This window comes from Vanessa tameamea, chromosome 17 (assembly GCF_037043105.1).
Source record: "Vanessa tameamea isolate UH-Manoa-2023 chromosome 17, ilVanTame1 primary haplotype, whole genome shotgun sequence".
NCBI classification, from domain to species: domain Eukaryota; kingdom Metazoa; phylum Arthropoda; class Insecta; order Lepidoptera; family Nymphalidae; genus Vanessa; species Vanessa tameamea.
The window spans coordinates 2,921,185-2,936,816 of NC_087325.1; the positions used below are offsets into that span (position 1 = coordinate 2,921,185).

At 32.5% G+C, this 15,632-nt stretch overlaps 1 protein-coding gene and 1 non-coding gene across 2 annotated transcripts in view; one reads left to right on the forward strand and one right to left on the reverse strand.

Moving 5' to 3' along the window:
* LOC113400588 (glyoxylate reductase/hydroxypyruvate reductase-like) overlaps positions 1 to 15,632 on the reverse strand; it is a 501,977-nt gene that overhangs the window by 373,913 nt on the left and 112,432 nt on the right. The window lies entirely within an intron of this gene.
* Positions 728 to 799, forward strand: Trnaa-cgc (transfer RNA alanine (anticodon CGC)). The gene has a single exon. It is a non-coding gene; the product is annotated as a tRNA-Ala (tRNA).

Here is a 15,632-nt window from a genome sequence, read left to right on the forward strand (position 1 = left end):
AATTGCGATTAAATGGGGAAATGCCGCTAGCATTCCTGCCACCGTCCCACGCGGTCATGATTTATACAGTAACGATTTTCATTAATTTTAATAATTTGTATGTAAATAAAAGTTACTTTAATTTGCTTAAATAAAATATTATTACGTTCACTACAAATTATTAGAACTATAGACATTCATAATTATTTAAAATTACGAGAAAATACTTGATAAAAATCTTAAGATGTATCAAGAAGCTACTGTGCCTTCCAGTATAAAGTGCCTCCCTTGTTGTCCTCGTCTGGATAGCTTCTTAACCTTATTATATAAACCGTAGGGGGTGAAATATATAGAGGTCATTTTTGTATGTTAGTTTCGCGCGATCCACATTGCGTAAATTTGCTACGAATTATTTATTATACCCAATATCCACTGATATCAAAAATAATAATAAATGTTTCATTTTTATTTTCAAGAGAATATATTTATTTAGAATTAATCTGTTAAGGCCCTTGGCTGGTATAGACCTCTTCCGACAGTAAATAACTATATATTTTATTATAAAAAAATCTTAATATATATATTTTTAAATACAGTGAAAAGATTTTTTTTACATTTATCTTGCTTCAGTGGTTTAGAAAAACTTCGTAAGGAAACCCGCAGCAAAAATAAGCTTCAAACCTTCAACAATTTTAAAACTATTGTTGTATTTTAAAAACGAAGTACAATTTTGAACGATAATATCACAGGGGGTGTAACTCAGTGGTAGAGTGTCTGCTTCGCATGCTGAAAGTCCTGGGTTCAAATCCCAGTACCTCCACTTATAAAATTTTACAAAATAACATAACTTTTAACACCATAAAATAATTTTAATAAAGTGTTGTGATCGCTTAAATGAGCCATTTCGAAACGTCTCTATCAAGCGGACGAGGACGAAATATTCACCGTATAACATTCGTCAGATAATACATGGCCAACACAGTTGGCTACTAAATGCCTATTTAAATGTAAGACTGAACGAATCGGCCAATCACTGATTAAAACAGGGTCTCTAATTCGCCAATCGGTGATTCTGGATTGATAATTACTATTGCTCGCAAATTCTATTATCAGTTAGAATCGAATACATCGATATACGGAAGTTGGCCGGTAGAACATGGATGAGAAGGGCCGAAGATCGGGCTCAGTGGCGCCTTGGGGGAGGCCTACGTCCAGCAGTGGAATGACAGGCTGATCATGATGATGATGATGATATAAGGTAATAACAATTTAGAATACCGAGCTTATTAACATATAATAAAAGCTTTAAGATCATTTTTGGGTAGACTTTTATTCGATTATTAATTTTATAAAAAAGGAATTTTGAGAAGCATCTCATCATTGAATCTTAATTGCAGTTTGGGTTCAAATCCTGACAAACACATAAATAAATCGAGCGCAAATTCTGCCACATGTATATTGTATATTACCGACCAACATTGGTGTAGCGTGTTGATATAAGCTGTATCTTCTCCTTATGCTGGTATCGTCTACATAAAAGGTCAGGAGGATTTTATTCAGTAATGGAACATTATAGACATTTATTCTTCTGGAGGATTGGAGGTGGGATTCCTTTTTGAAAATGATTCCTAGTTTGAAAATGACAACTATAAATAATATATACAAACAAACAAGCATTAAAAGTAAAATTTGTGCTTACTGGCACATCGTAATTTTATTAACGACCTAGATGTGGATCAAAAATCTCATAATAAAATTGGTGAAGCATAAAATTTACCTGAACTCAACAGTCATAGACACTGTAAGTTAGGTGATAATTTAAATCACTGCATATTACAAAAGTCCTTCAGTCAGATATCTAAGCGATAAACTCAAAATTTACCAAACGAAATTTTATATAGTTTTCACTGATAGATGAAGTGATTCACGAAAAAGGTACAATTCATTATCATTTGATGTAAATTGGGTGAAATATGATGTAGATTGTTGAACTTGTGATGAAAATGATGAAGAACAATACAAAAGTAAATTATATAGATCCTTATCAGCAGAATAAGCAATAATAAAATAAATCATAATAATCGCACAAAGCCGGGTCTGGTATCTAGTGAGGCTATAAATACTGAAACGAAGGGCAATAACAAGTACTATGTTATATATATTTTTTATTATTTATATTTTTACAACTCTGTTATATTCCTTCCGCTCCGTTGCTATCGCGACATTACTTTTTTTTCGTTATTACGGTCGCCATCGGCAACGGTCTCTCTTGCATAAATAGCGAAGGTCGTTTTGAAAAGAGTAATTCGGGTATTCAATTCCTCTCATTGTATACTCGGATGTGACGTCACTAATAGTCACAGACGGGCTTGGCGGGCAGTTCCAGAACTAACTATCGGGATATGGCTTGGCTTCGGCTTGGCTCGGCTTTTGGTTTGGCTTTGGCTTAGCTGGCTTGGCTGAGCGAGACGTTAAAATACTAAGTAAAAAAAATATAATGAAGTAATTATTTTTAATCATCTTTATTATTGAATATATGTTGAATATTTTTTTGTGTGTTTTTAATGGCTATACAACACATCATTTTATACTATAAATCTACTGCGATCGGAAGTAAAGTTTTCGTGTAAAATAGCAAAACGTGATAAGAGATAGGAGACCTTCGAGGTAAGCAACCTTATTTATTATCAGAAACAAATATTTATTATTTTCTAAAGCAAGCGAGTGTGCAATTTTTATTTGTGTTGTTTATGTTCTTTATTATCCTAGAATATATCCTTATCTTTATGTAATGGGCAAGCAAATTTGCCACCTGATGTTATGTGGTCAGCACAACTCATATCCGAGATCGTATAACCGTGATTGCGGTATTAATACATACAATTTCACCATTGAATTTCTATGTCCTTAAAGTTTTATTCATAATTAATTTCGTCCTCGGCTGTGAAGGAGGACATTGTACGTTTTTTTTTATTACAAATCATCAATGTGCCACCAATATTGAGAACTAAAACGTAATATCTCTTGTGCCTGTAGTTAAACTGAATCACTCTTCAAACCGGAACACAACAATACTAAGTACTGTCGTTTGGCGGTAGAACAAATATGACATATGAGGGCACGACCAAATTATTTAACAAATAAATTAAAATGAACAAAAAGTATACAGTTTATCTTCGTGTGTGTGTTTACGGTCTATGAATATCTTAAAATAACTATGAATCCATAATATGAAACTAAGCGATATATTTATCTCGAGAAACACGATATATTTTACACGGAATTGTTACAGTGAACAGTGAAGAATATCTTTTAATAAGAATGCCCTGGACGTACTATAACATGCCTGAGATAAACTTGCTTCAAACTGAAAATAGCAGGTTTTTTACGAAACAGTATTAAGTCTTGTTGGAACTAACTGTAACATACGTAATGGTATAATATACTCATATCGAAATTTGATGGTCCTTTTTTTTAACAGAACCAACTTTATAATTGACCGGTTAGTTCCCGGTTAAATAATACTATCGTTTATCAGGTGGCTGCAGTTGACAATAAAAATCTCGGATTTGGAATTCAGTTACAAGACCATAACACACTTACACTGTCTCCGCCAAAAGCGCGTATTCTGGCATTTTTAGAACATTTTAAGACGAGTCTCATTTGCTTAAACACCCTTTTTTATGGTAAACCTGGCAAACAAGCAGGAAACTCACAGCCAGCCACCGGCAGCCAGATAATAGATAGGTCCCATCTATCAATTCAATTTCAATTCAACGAAATGTCATACCTGACATACCGGATATCTGTGTTTCGGTAAGAAAGAACAAGGCCGGTTCGGCCCTCTCAAGGTTCAGCCTTCTTATGTTCTTTCCCAAAATTCGGAGGGCAGACTGGTCTGTTTAGTTGGTGGTGTACGTCCTGAGCCTGGATTCCCAGAGAGGCATTCACCATCGCAACAGAACACAACCCTACCATACCTGAACCGGTAGTCAGTAGAGCTAAAAGACAGCGAATATTGACCGAGTATGGAATTAAAAACTTACCTACGTTACGTACCGACACGTTTTCGTTTAGTGTTCATTCTTTTGTTTTATAAAAATATAATGTTAATTCCTATCATAATTTAATAATTTACAATATTATGTTGTGCCGGTGTTTCGACACAACCTGAGTTTGCGGTCGGTTCTAATCTTGTACTATCTAGATTGGTATCAGATGGTTACGTCAGCTAGTGCCCCAACTTTCTCAATATCGACGGAGAACAATGGATAATACGAAAAGTTTTTTATTGTGTGGGTAAAATCTTTGTTAATGAACACATAAACAATTTTATACGCGTGTATTGATTCAGAGAGTAATGTTAGTCGTATAACTTGTCTCGTTCTTTATGATTGACTCGTAGTCCAGTTATAGGACCCGCAGATGGCGAGGTAGTGGGAGGTGGTAGGTTATTTATGGCACACACACAACACTATTGGTTTAAGCTCTACGAAATATGTCCATTTAAACTAATATTATAAAGATGAAAATGGTTTGTGATTTAACTCGACATACTTTAAAATTTCTTTATCGTTAGAAAGCTTCACCGAATAACATAGGCTATATTTATATCCAGAAATAATTAGTTAAATCTACTAGAACTTGAATAATGTAACCTAATGTAAAAATGTCATAAAATGTATTTCATCGCATGCGCTGCCTAAATTGATGAGAGACCAAACAATGTACTAAAATATTAAAGAACATGTCAATATCTACGAAAAAGTCAGCGATAACACACGCCCCCGCCGAATAATTCACAATAATTGCTTTTACTATTAAAATTTTAGATTAAAAACAATGATATTTTTCAAACCTTATTTAATGATAGATTAACGGAAATAAAATATAGACTATTTGTATCCTTAACTCTATAAAGTCACAAACTTTTGTCTATTATCTCTAAATATACGCGCGACAAAATAATTACACGCGCGGCAGTCATTCTGTCAGACCGTCGAGTCGCAATTTAGGTACGATCCGTAATAGATACTTATAGTAATGAAGGAAAAGCTGCTCGTTCTACTTTTAAACTCCCGCTATCTGTTTCTCTTAATCAAAGGTCTACATGGTCTATCCGCAAGAATGGGCCTCTGGGTAAATTATTATAAGAATAGTCATTGATAATGTGGAATATAAATGCATCAAGAGCCATAGAGCACATGTCGAGGCTAGAAACTTAAAGGATCTTAAAAACGCCACTGCCCTAATGGGTGGGATTACTTTTGTATTTGCTGGAGATTTGCGACAAACACTTCTCATTATGATTGAAATTTTCTTCCCTGTGGACATCATTAACAGTTTAAAATTGCGAACTAATATGAGAGCTCATCTTCGTAGGAAATACACATACGCATAGCAATTTCTACTACTTGGAGACGGAATTTTTTCCTCTTTAAATTTAAGCAATAATTCATCATCATCCTCCTGCCCTTATCCCAATTTTATTTGGGGTCGGCATTATAAATTTATATATTATTTTAATTTAAGCATTAATTATAATGTCTTTTCGATGAATCATTAGGGCGAATAGCCCATAATTTAGAATTTTTAATAAATGCCGTATATCCTGATATTGAAAATTAAGACAAAAGACATTTTCATTGGCTGTGTTCTAGAACACAATAGGTAGACTCAACGACACATTTTTTTTTTGCCACAAAGTCCGCGGCCTTGGAACACCTTTAACGCTATTACGATATTTTAAAATATCCTAGCATATGCAATTCAAGAGAATTCTTATAAAGGAATTGAGGGACAATACCATTGTAGTGACTTTAATTACTAGCGCCCCCTCCGATAAGTTTGCGCACATACCTCAGATACCTATGATGCCTACCGTTTTATCAATCAGTCGTCTTCGATTTCCTGTGAAAAAATCGAACGCTTTAAGAATTAATAAGTCCCAAGGCCAAACTTTCAAGCTCGTAGGGATAGACTTACGAAAACTGTGTTTTAGTCACGTCAAACTATATGGGGCCTATCGCGAGTCGGAGCTCCCGAAAAACAATATATTTTATATAATAAAATAAAATAATAATAATAATAAACAGCCTGTAAATTTCTCACTGCTGGGCTAAGGCCTCCTCTCCCTTTGAGGATAAGGTATGAGCATATTCCACCACGCTGCTCCAATGCGGATTGGTGGAATACACATGTGGCAGAATTTCGTTGAAATTAGACACATGCAGGTTTCCTCACGATGTTTTCCTTCAACGCCGAGCACGAGATGAATTATAAACACAAATTAAGCACATGAAAATTCAGTGGTGCCTGCCTAGGTTTGAACCCGAAATCATCGATTAAGATGTACGCGTTCTAACCACTGAGCCATCTCGGCTCAATATATTTTACTAACTCATAATAATATAACATCAAAAATCAAATTTAATTTACAGAGAAGCTCTATATAATTAAATATTATTCCTTCTCATGGAATTACATCCCAACGAAGCGGGGGCGGGCAGCTAGTTTTAAATATAATTTGGAATACAACTTCAACACAAATTTTTATTAGATTAAAATTATATAAAAATAAAATTCGAAATGTAAAATAGAAACTAAAAAGAAAAAAATTAGAAAACAATTCGTGCGTATACTCAATATCGTAATATTAATTAAAATGGAAAAGGCGTTTGAATCCTTTAAGAGTTAATTTGGATCCTTGTCTATTGATAAAGGTTTTCATTTGCAAATAGTTAAAATTAGCGGCCAACCGTGATTTTCAATTAAAATTTTCAATTACACAGTAATTGGGTTTTAGATTTACTTTTGGAAACTATAGGTATTTATTACCTGGACTTCATTATTTTTGGTATTTTTTTAAGGTGTATTTTTATTTAAGGATGCACGCCCTTGCTCCTTGGACTCAACTGCTTCCGTCCATCTATGCGCTAGGTATACTTGAAGATTATCCCGACGGAAAGTGTGCTGGCGATCGCTAATCAACAGATGCTCCTCTAGGTACAGTTGCTTGCAGTTAATAATGGACCCCATTAGATTGGAGACCAAGGAGTGGATGACTTCAGGCTATAATAAGACAGGTCTGAGCGGTTGCCATTTTTAGGGATCGAGTGCAGCGAAACAGTCATTGTTGTTTTCCAGATTGAAGGGTGATTGAACCAGTTTAATAAAAAAATGTCATATTAATATTAAGAACAAATAATGTACAATAAGTATAATATATATATATATCTACTTAAAAAAATTTATTGCAAATAATATTATGTTATAATTTTTGAACTATAACCTAACTTATTATTTGAAATTACAGTTGAAACAATATACCACAACTTTTAATAGAAAACGATTTTGTACTGAATCGCGCTTTCGTTTGGTTCAGATAACTCGATATAAAAGCTTCCCTTATTAATTGTGTTACACCTTGAAAAAATATACCATATCTTATTAATGTGTGGAGCGGCGGTATAGTATGCAGAAATATTTTCTAAACCAATAAAATTTCATTACAAAAATTATCATAAAGGAACCGTTTAAGCGATTCAGGCCTTTCAAAACTGAGAGGAAAATAAGGTCGGAGATTATTAAACGTAATAGATTTACTCTCAGAGCTCTAACTAGATCTATATTAGTTGCAGATGTTATGTCGATTTTATTACAAAATACGCACACATCAATAAAGTTTATTCTTATTTTATTTTAATCATTTATTTCATAGAACGTCTTAAAAATATAGGATCGTTAGAATGAATTTATCTCAAAGACAAACAATTAAATAAACAAAATCTCGCCTTATTGCCTCAACTGGTGACAAGGGGCTGGTTCGTTTTTAGCCCAGAGGATCGGAATTGCGATTCAACGGGGAAATGCTGCTAGCATTCTTGCCACTATTCCACGCAGTCAAGATTTATACAGTAACTATTTTTAATTCATATTTGTATATATTTAAGCACGTAATATTATTAATTCTTGTGTTAATAAAGTTATTAAGACAGTTAAGACAAACATTTTGTATAAAAGCCAAGATATCCACGAGGTAAGAACACGTGATACTTAGCCCAAGGACGTCCTTGCCCGCGCGGACAAGCGTCACTTTTTATTTGTATGTAAAGATTTCCCACTTAATTATGATCTTGTGAAAAAAAACATCCGGAAAAAACTTCATGTAGATATACCATTCTTTTAAAAAAAAACGTGAGATTATTATATTATTTATTGTGTTACTGCTATGGCTTAAAATATCATTTAAAAAAATAATATAACGATTTTAATAAAAAATATTTTATTAAGTAAATCTATTAAACCCATTAATATAATTATATAACAATGAATGCACATATGATATGTTTAATTCGACAATGCGCAGTAACCATTGATTTGAGAAGTGCAAACGAAATACAATACAACATCAACTAAGTTCAATTCCAACATATCACATCCAACAACCTTCATAATACCTTTATAAAGCGTTAAAATCTACCCCAAAGTGTAATAATAACAGAAGTTGTTTTGACTAGATATTTTGAAACATTTTCCTAGGTTTAATTTAATATAGTCAAAGCGAAATAAGCTTACGTCAACATTTCGTGGTTTTCAATTAGATAAACTAACACCTTATGTACGACTAATGACTACTAATTCAGATATAATCAAAGTTACGAAAAACTTGACTTGACTTGACAAAATATTAAAACAAAACGTTTGGACCAACGAAGAAACATTATCAACTTTACTTTAACTGAATACACAATAATTAGATACTAGAGATCACGTTAATTTGATAATTATAACGTACAACATATCAATCATGAAATTCAATAATTAATATCTTCTGTCAATGCTTGTTACCTCCCCGGTACCAAGTAACGACATCAATTTGTAAAGTATTTTGCGACGTTCGGTAATACACTTCTAGCTGATCCATTTTCGAATTGAGCGGTCTTGAATGTTACATTTATCGCGATCCATTTTTAAAACGTTTAACTTACAATACAATTACTGCGTTTTTTTATTGTTTCAATATTCTAGAATATTATCCATATTTCACTTCCGTTAAATGAATTCGTTCCATTTGCAAATTTAACTTTCTACAAGGATTTAATATTATATAACAGACAATCCGAGCGACTGTTTATTATTATAGAAACTTCTCGATGGATATTCAATTTTACATATAAATTTTAAATATGGAGTAAACTTTTTGTTTAAAACGCGTATAGTAAGATATTGTTTTTCTAATATTAAATATAACTACGCCTTGAACCACCTTAATTTCATTTCATTTTTAAATATAATACGTATACATTTATTTTGTAGTTGGAGAACGTGACGCCCAATATTTAAATATACATATACGTAAATCATCAACTTTGTCTTATGGACCTGTTCAAAGTTCCGTCCCTTCCAGATCCCCAAAGGGCCAATTTATGTCTGGGAGGCGAACAGATAGACATTATATTCCGCCAATGTTTACATATTTTAAATAAGAATTATCTTTATAACATGACCCAAATGTTAAAATAGTGCGTTGAGTTTTCGCCACAAGCTGAATTCTACGCAGGTGAATGCGCGGTTTAATTAGTAATGTAAAAGCTACAATAACATCTGGTTGCACTATAGACGGCTCGTTATTAATATTCTGCATAGGTAAAGTTATTAATAATAGTTTACGGCAAGTCTTTAAAAATCTATAGCAGGAATTGATATATATATTTTATCCTACAAAGAAATTTATTTAAGCAACTTGCACAAAATGTAGATGACAATTATAATACTGGATTTAAATGATCCTTACATTCTTATTTATTTATTTGTTATATTTGTTTTTCCTTGGATCTGGCGAAAGTTCTAGCGAAAACGAGTGGCTGCTTTAATTGACGTCGAAGACTTAAGCTGTTAAATTCATTTCCACAAACCGTAAATTGTACCAATGCAGGAACACTAAATGTATTCCTCATGAATATTAAGGGTAGTATTCAACATGATCAAGAATATGAAGAGGAAGAAATAAAGAAATAAATAAAGGAATAACTTTCTTTATTTTTATTTTAAAAGGGAAGAAAATTCTGCAGCTCTTTCACGAATTTAATTAATTATGACATTGGCCTCAGTTATATCTTGCGAAGAAAGTTTAAAGTAAATAATTAATCCTAAGTTAAACTGTTTCGCTATATAGGCTAATGCTGTTCCATCATAAATACGGCAGATTACTTCAAACAATCTTGCTTGTTTTTTCCTGAATATGGTCTGCGATTTTGTTGGGTTAAGGAGAAGTGCAATATTTTTGGTTCAATTAATTTATAACATACAAGTATATCGTGTTTTATCTAATCAACTAGGCGATTTGCAATATTTACTGCTTTTTAAGCAGTGTACAGGCTCACTTAGAGGTAGGAGCATGAAGTAATAGAAATTGTAATTTAATTTGTCTTTCAGAAACCCCCTCACGTCAATGTCCCGCCTTTAGTAAGTACTCGATTCTGCCACGTCGTGACGTGTCTGCCAATCGTGACGCGCTGCTCAACGCCTTAGGTGTGACTGAACATGCCCTGGACATCCAGTTGTGGTTTAATCCATGATAGTATGCAAGTCCACATTTTAAAATCTGCTGAAAAAATATTTTTAAAGAGTACAGGAATCAAAATATTCTATTCATAGATTTTTGGTTTGATAGTAAGATTATATTTGTGAATAATTTTTGGAACTCCGTTTAAATTGGGTGAAATAGGATCATTGTTTTAAATTTTATTATTTACGTTTTCTGAAAATCGCTTCAGTTTCATTTCGATCAAGCTTTATTTAATCTAGCGACGAAATACTTATTTCGCTATATTTAAAATAGATGCCACGATTTTGCTGTACACATTTTTGATACGTCACAATGTCTAATTTTACTTCCAAGTATGTCTCGAATGAGTGGAATGATTTCACCGATACTACTACGATTATACAACTTTCTTACCTTTGTCTTGAATCAACTGAGTGAACTTTTGTGATATTTGGAAACAATTAAATAATAGAAACATTAATAATTAAAGTTTAAAATAAAAAGTGTTCTATATTTGACTGAATATATTAAATTTCAAAAACATTTGACATTTTTGATAAACTTTCTATTATATGATCTTTACCACATATTTATATAAAAAAGAAAAATTGAAGAGTCTCTCAAAGATAAAAAGCATTAACCTCGAGTGATAAACATGAAAACATTAAGCAAGGCAAAGTAATTCTTATCTCCTTTGCACCTCACTGGGCACATTACGAACGTTGACCTCAATTGTCGCTAATCGTGACAGTTAACACTGAACTGTGACAAATTTTGGTAACTAAGGGTCTGCAAAATGTTTAATATAATTAAAAAAAAAACTTTCACTTTTATTTAATTTCTTTATAAATCGAGTTGGCTTAGCAGATTAAACACGTCAGTTACGTGCACATATTACAGATATGGTTGTTTTTTTTTTTAATTAATTTCTGTGAATGCTATATTTATTCTGACATATTTTAGAAATACTCACTTCGAACTCTCCTTGTTAAACCTTAACATACCTAAGTTTTTCAAAACAAAGGAATCTTTGTTCAGCACAGAAATTCTTAGTGAACTGTGGTTGTTAAAGAAACTTTTAATACTTATGCTCAATAAAGCAACGGGATCCTTGTCCAGCATTGTAGTATTCAAAAACTTTTCCTCTAGGTGTAAATGATTGAACTTATAAAAAAAAAAATGCTGCTACTTTCAGTGCAGTGTGAAGTAATATTTATTTTCGTGGGTGGTTCGAAAATGTGGCTTAATTAAGTCATTTAAAGCTTACATAAATAAATGTTAATGCTTTAGATACATACTTTCTTCTTAAATTCATATTAAGCTTATTCAATTTTTTTCAATTCTAAGCTCTCCTCTTCTATGCTTTCCGTGCAACGAAAATATTTCAGTATCTCTTCTCTTATATCGTCAGCCTTGTTTCCTTTGTTTTTTAAATAGTTTCATCAATTAATGTCATTATTTAACTCAACTTGTCTTCACTTCCTGTTAAGAATATTTGCTTTTTATTTTGTACCTTTGTTATGTTACGCATTGTATCGCTTCTATATTTGTCTTTTGATCTTATTTCTGCCCTACAAGGTGTAGGGCAGAAATCCATTGATCTTTGACATCTTTCAGATATACTTTTGTTAGAGATTTAATGTTGCGCTTTAGTATCTGGTTAATTTTTTTTATTTCTTTTAGTGTCCAATATTGATTCCATGGATTCCAAATTCGAATTTTTATTACTATCTTTGTACGAAATGATAGATATATTCTATAACAAATTCAATTATATTTATATTAATGGCGTTTTCGTTTCGAATATAAATCATTTCTTTAGATTTTGTGTGTGCTAATTTTTTTCAAGGCCCACATTCTCACTGTCTCTTTTTACGGAAATAAATGTCAGTAACCTCTAGTTTGATAATCCTTTACTCTACACATATAACTTCTACATTATTATATTATTGCTATTTTACAACTTGTGCGCCGTAATATCGAAAGTGACATTATTCCTTGATATTGGAGTAGTGGCTATAATTCGATTATTAGAATATTATTACTAATACCATATTATAAATAGTTCAATAACCTCTTATATACGAGTTATACAATCAACTCCGCTACATAATATATATTGAATGTATCTGTGAATATATATATATAGTCCTGAATTAAGCTTATTATTATATTTGATGCTCTATTTGAGCTGATCGAAATCATAAGTTTAGATGTAAATTGTCATTATTAATTTACAATGATCATAAGTATAACTAACTAGTTAGAACGTTAGTTTTAACGACAGTTCCAAAGTGAGTATAATAATCTAACACATGTCCATCCATCAACACTCTTTAGAGCACCATGTAAAAACATGCATATGTTAGTGCAAGCACACGCAGGCTCCCCCACGATGTTTTCTTTTAAAGCTACCTTGGATAATATCATGACTATAAACGCTATTAAGAAAAAATATTGTTGCCCGGGCTTGAACCTACGAAATTAGATTCCGATACACACATTCTAATTACTGGGTTATCTTGACTCCACCGGATATAACTAGTTTAACAGGATTTTTTTTAATCAATTCGTGTCAATACTGCATTGACCTGCAAACAGTTTCGAATTCAATTTACTAGAGAACATTGGGTAAGACGCAAAATAAAGTGTATTGGCAAAGAGAACTTTTAATTTGAATAAGATTTAAAGCGTCTGCCTTGACGAGTTGAAATGCAATTCCCTTTCAGCTTGTTAATCTCTCAACGACTTGTCGTCTTGTCACTGAAAGCGCACTTCTTAACAGTAATGGTTTTCTTACGAAGCACTTATTGTATTTAATTTTGTGAGAATTTCGTATTTCCAAATTATTAAATATTATTATTAAAGTTATACTCCGTATTGGCGCGTTATGAATAATAATGAGATTTTTATGATTCGCGCACATGGGATGGAGCCGAGATGGCCCAGTGGTTAGAACGCGTCTTAACCGATGACTGCGGGTCCAAACCCAGGCAAGCACCACTGAATTTTCATGTGCACTGAATTTGTGCTTATAATTTATTTCGTGCTCGGAGGGGGAAACCTGCATGTGTCTAATTTCACCCACGCGAAAATTAAAGCACAAACTTCCTAACCCGTTTTATCCCCTTAGGGGTGGAGTTTTGTAAAATCCGTTCTTAGCGGATGTCTACACCCTATAAGGAACCTGCCAAATGACAAGTTTGTAAGTGTCATAGTTTCGTGATTAATCAGTGAGTGGTACTTCGCTTTTATATATTATTTTTATATCTATACTAATCTATATATATACTATCTATACTTCTATATACTAATATTATAAATGCGAAAGTAACTCTGTCTGTATGTCTGTCTGTCTCGCTTTCACGCCAAAACTGGACCGATTTAAATGAAATTTGACACACAAATAGTCTAGAGCCTGACAAAGGACATAGGCTTTTTATAGGACTTTTTATTTGGAAAAAGTGCTGTAAAGGGTTGAAAAGGGGTTGTAAGTTGTTGAAAGTATTGTCATCTTTAGAACTAGAAGCATAAAACTTATATTTTAGGCTGTATACTTATAAACTAACATATAATGACACCCACTAAGGAAAGAATTTTGGAAATTCTACCCCTAAAGGGGTGAAATAGGGGTTGAAAGTTTGTATAGAAGTCCGTAATTTTTTAAAATAGAAACATGAATCTTTATTTTTAGGATACTGATAAAAATGAGTAGATACGTATTTAAGCGTTTTTTGATATTCTACCTCTGAGGGGGTGAGATAAGGGATGAAAGTTTTTATGAAAATCCGTTATTTTTTTAAGGTAAAAGTGTGAAAAAATATTTTTGGGATACCGATTAAAAATGAGTTTAGACATATTTAAACGTATCTGGATAACTTACGCTGAAGGAGGGAAATTGGGTTAACATTCCTTATACAGGTTAGTCTGGAAGTCTGTTATTTTTGAAGTTAGAATCTATAAGTTTTATTTTTGGAATACTGATTAAAAATGAATGGATTCGCATTTAAGCGATATTGAACACTTTACGCCTAAGGAGAGTAATTGGGTAGACATTTCGTATAAAGGATAGTTTGGAAGTCCGTCATTTTGAAGTTAGCTCGAAATTTTATTTTGAGGCTACCGATTAAAAATGAGTTGATACGTATTTTAGCGTTTTTTGATATTCTACCCTAAGGGCTGAAATACACACCAATGTGGTATACAAAGAGGTCTTACATTATCGTAATATTTTAAGTTAATTTGTAAATATATTCATATTCTACGCGAGCAAAGCCGCGTGTAACAGCTAGTATATTGATATATGGAGGATTAAGGACCATGTTGTGAGGAAGGTCTTGAGCATGGATGTGAATGGATATAGAGGTAGGGGACGACCACAGAAACGATCGTTGGATTGTGTGAAAAACGATATCGTTAGAAAGAATGTTACTTATGAGATGACGTCTGACAGAGAAGTATGGAAGAAGAAGACATGCTGCGCCGACCCAAAGTAAAATTGGGATAAGGGCAGGATGATGATGATGATATTATTTTATTATTATTAATAATTTTCCTGTAATTAAAACCTATTTTCAATAAGAAGAAATATAACTTTTCAGGCGCGTACATACATTTTGTACACCCACTTTTTTATTGTTTATTAAATGTAATAAATAAATATGAATTGTTTTTCGTAATTATTGGATGATTCAAAATATAATGACGTTGATGAGTGATTAGAAATAGAAACATTCCGACCTACCAACATTTACACACAAATTATTCTGGCGAGAAGACCCATTTTTGAAATTTCGTAGTTAATTATATAGCAATGTCTATTAAATACAATTATTTTTTATATATTAAAACATTTCCTTTAACACAAGATCATTTGAATGATACGCTTTCAACTGTGAACCTGTATTTTATTGTCTGGTTTATCGTTCGTTAGCTGGTAAACTATGACTGTGACGTGTAGCGAGCACTATACGGCTGAATTGCTACGCCATGTTAAGATGGTTCAGTGGATAAAAACTTTAATCTGAATCTAAATTGGCGACGTTTATGCGACTTTTTGTTAAAAAATATTTTTAACCAGGGAATTAGTTATATGAAATATTTG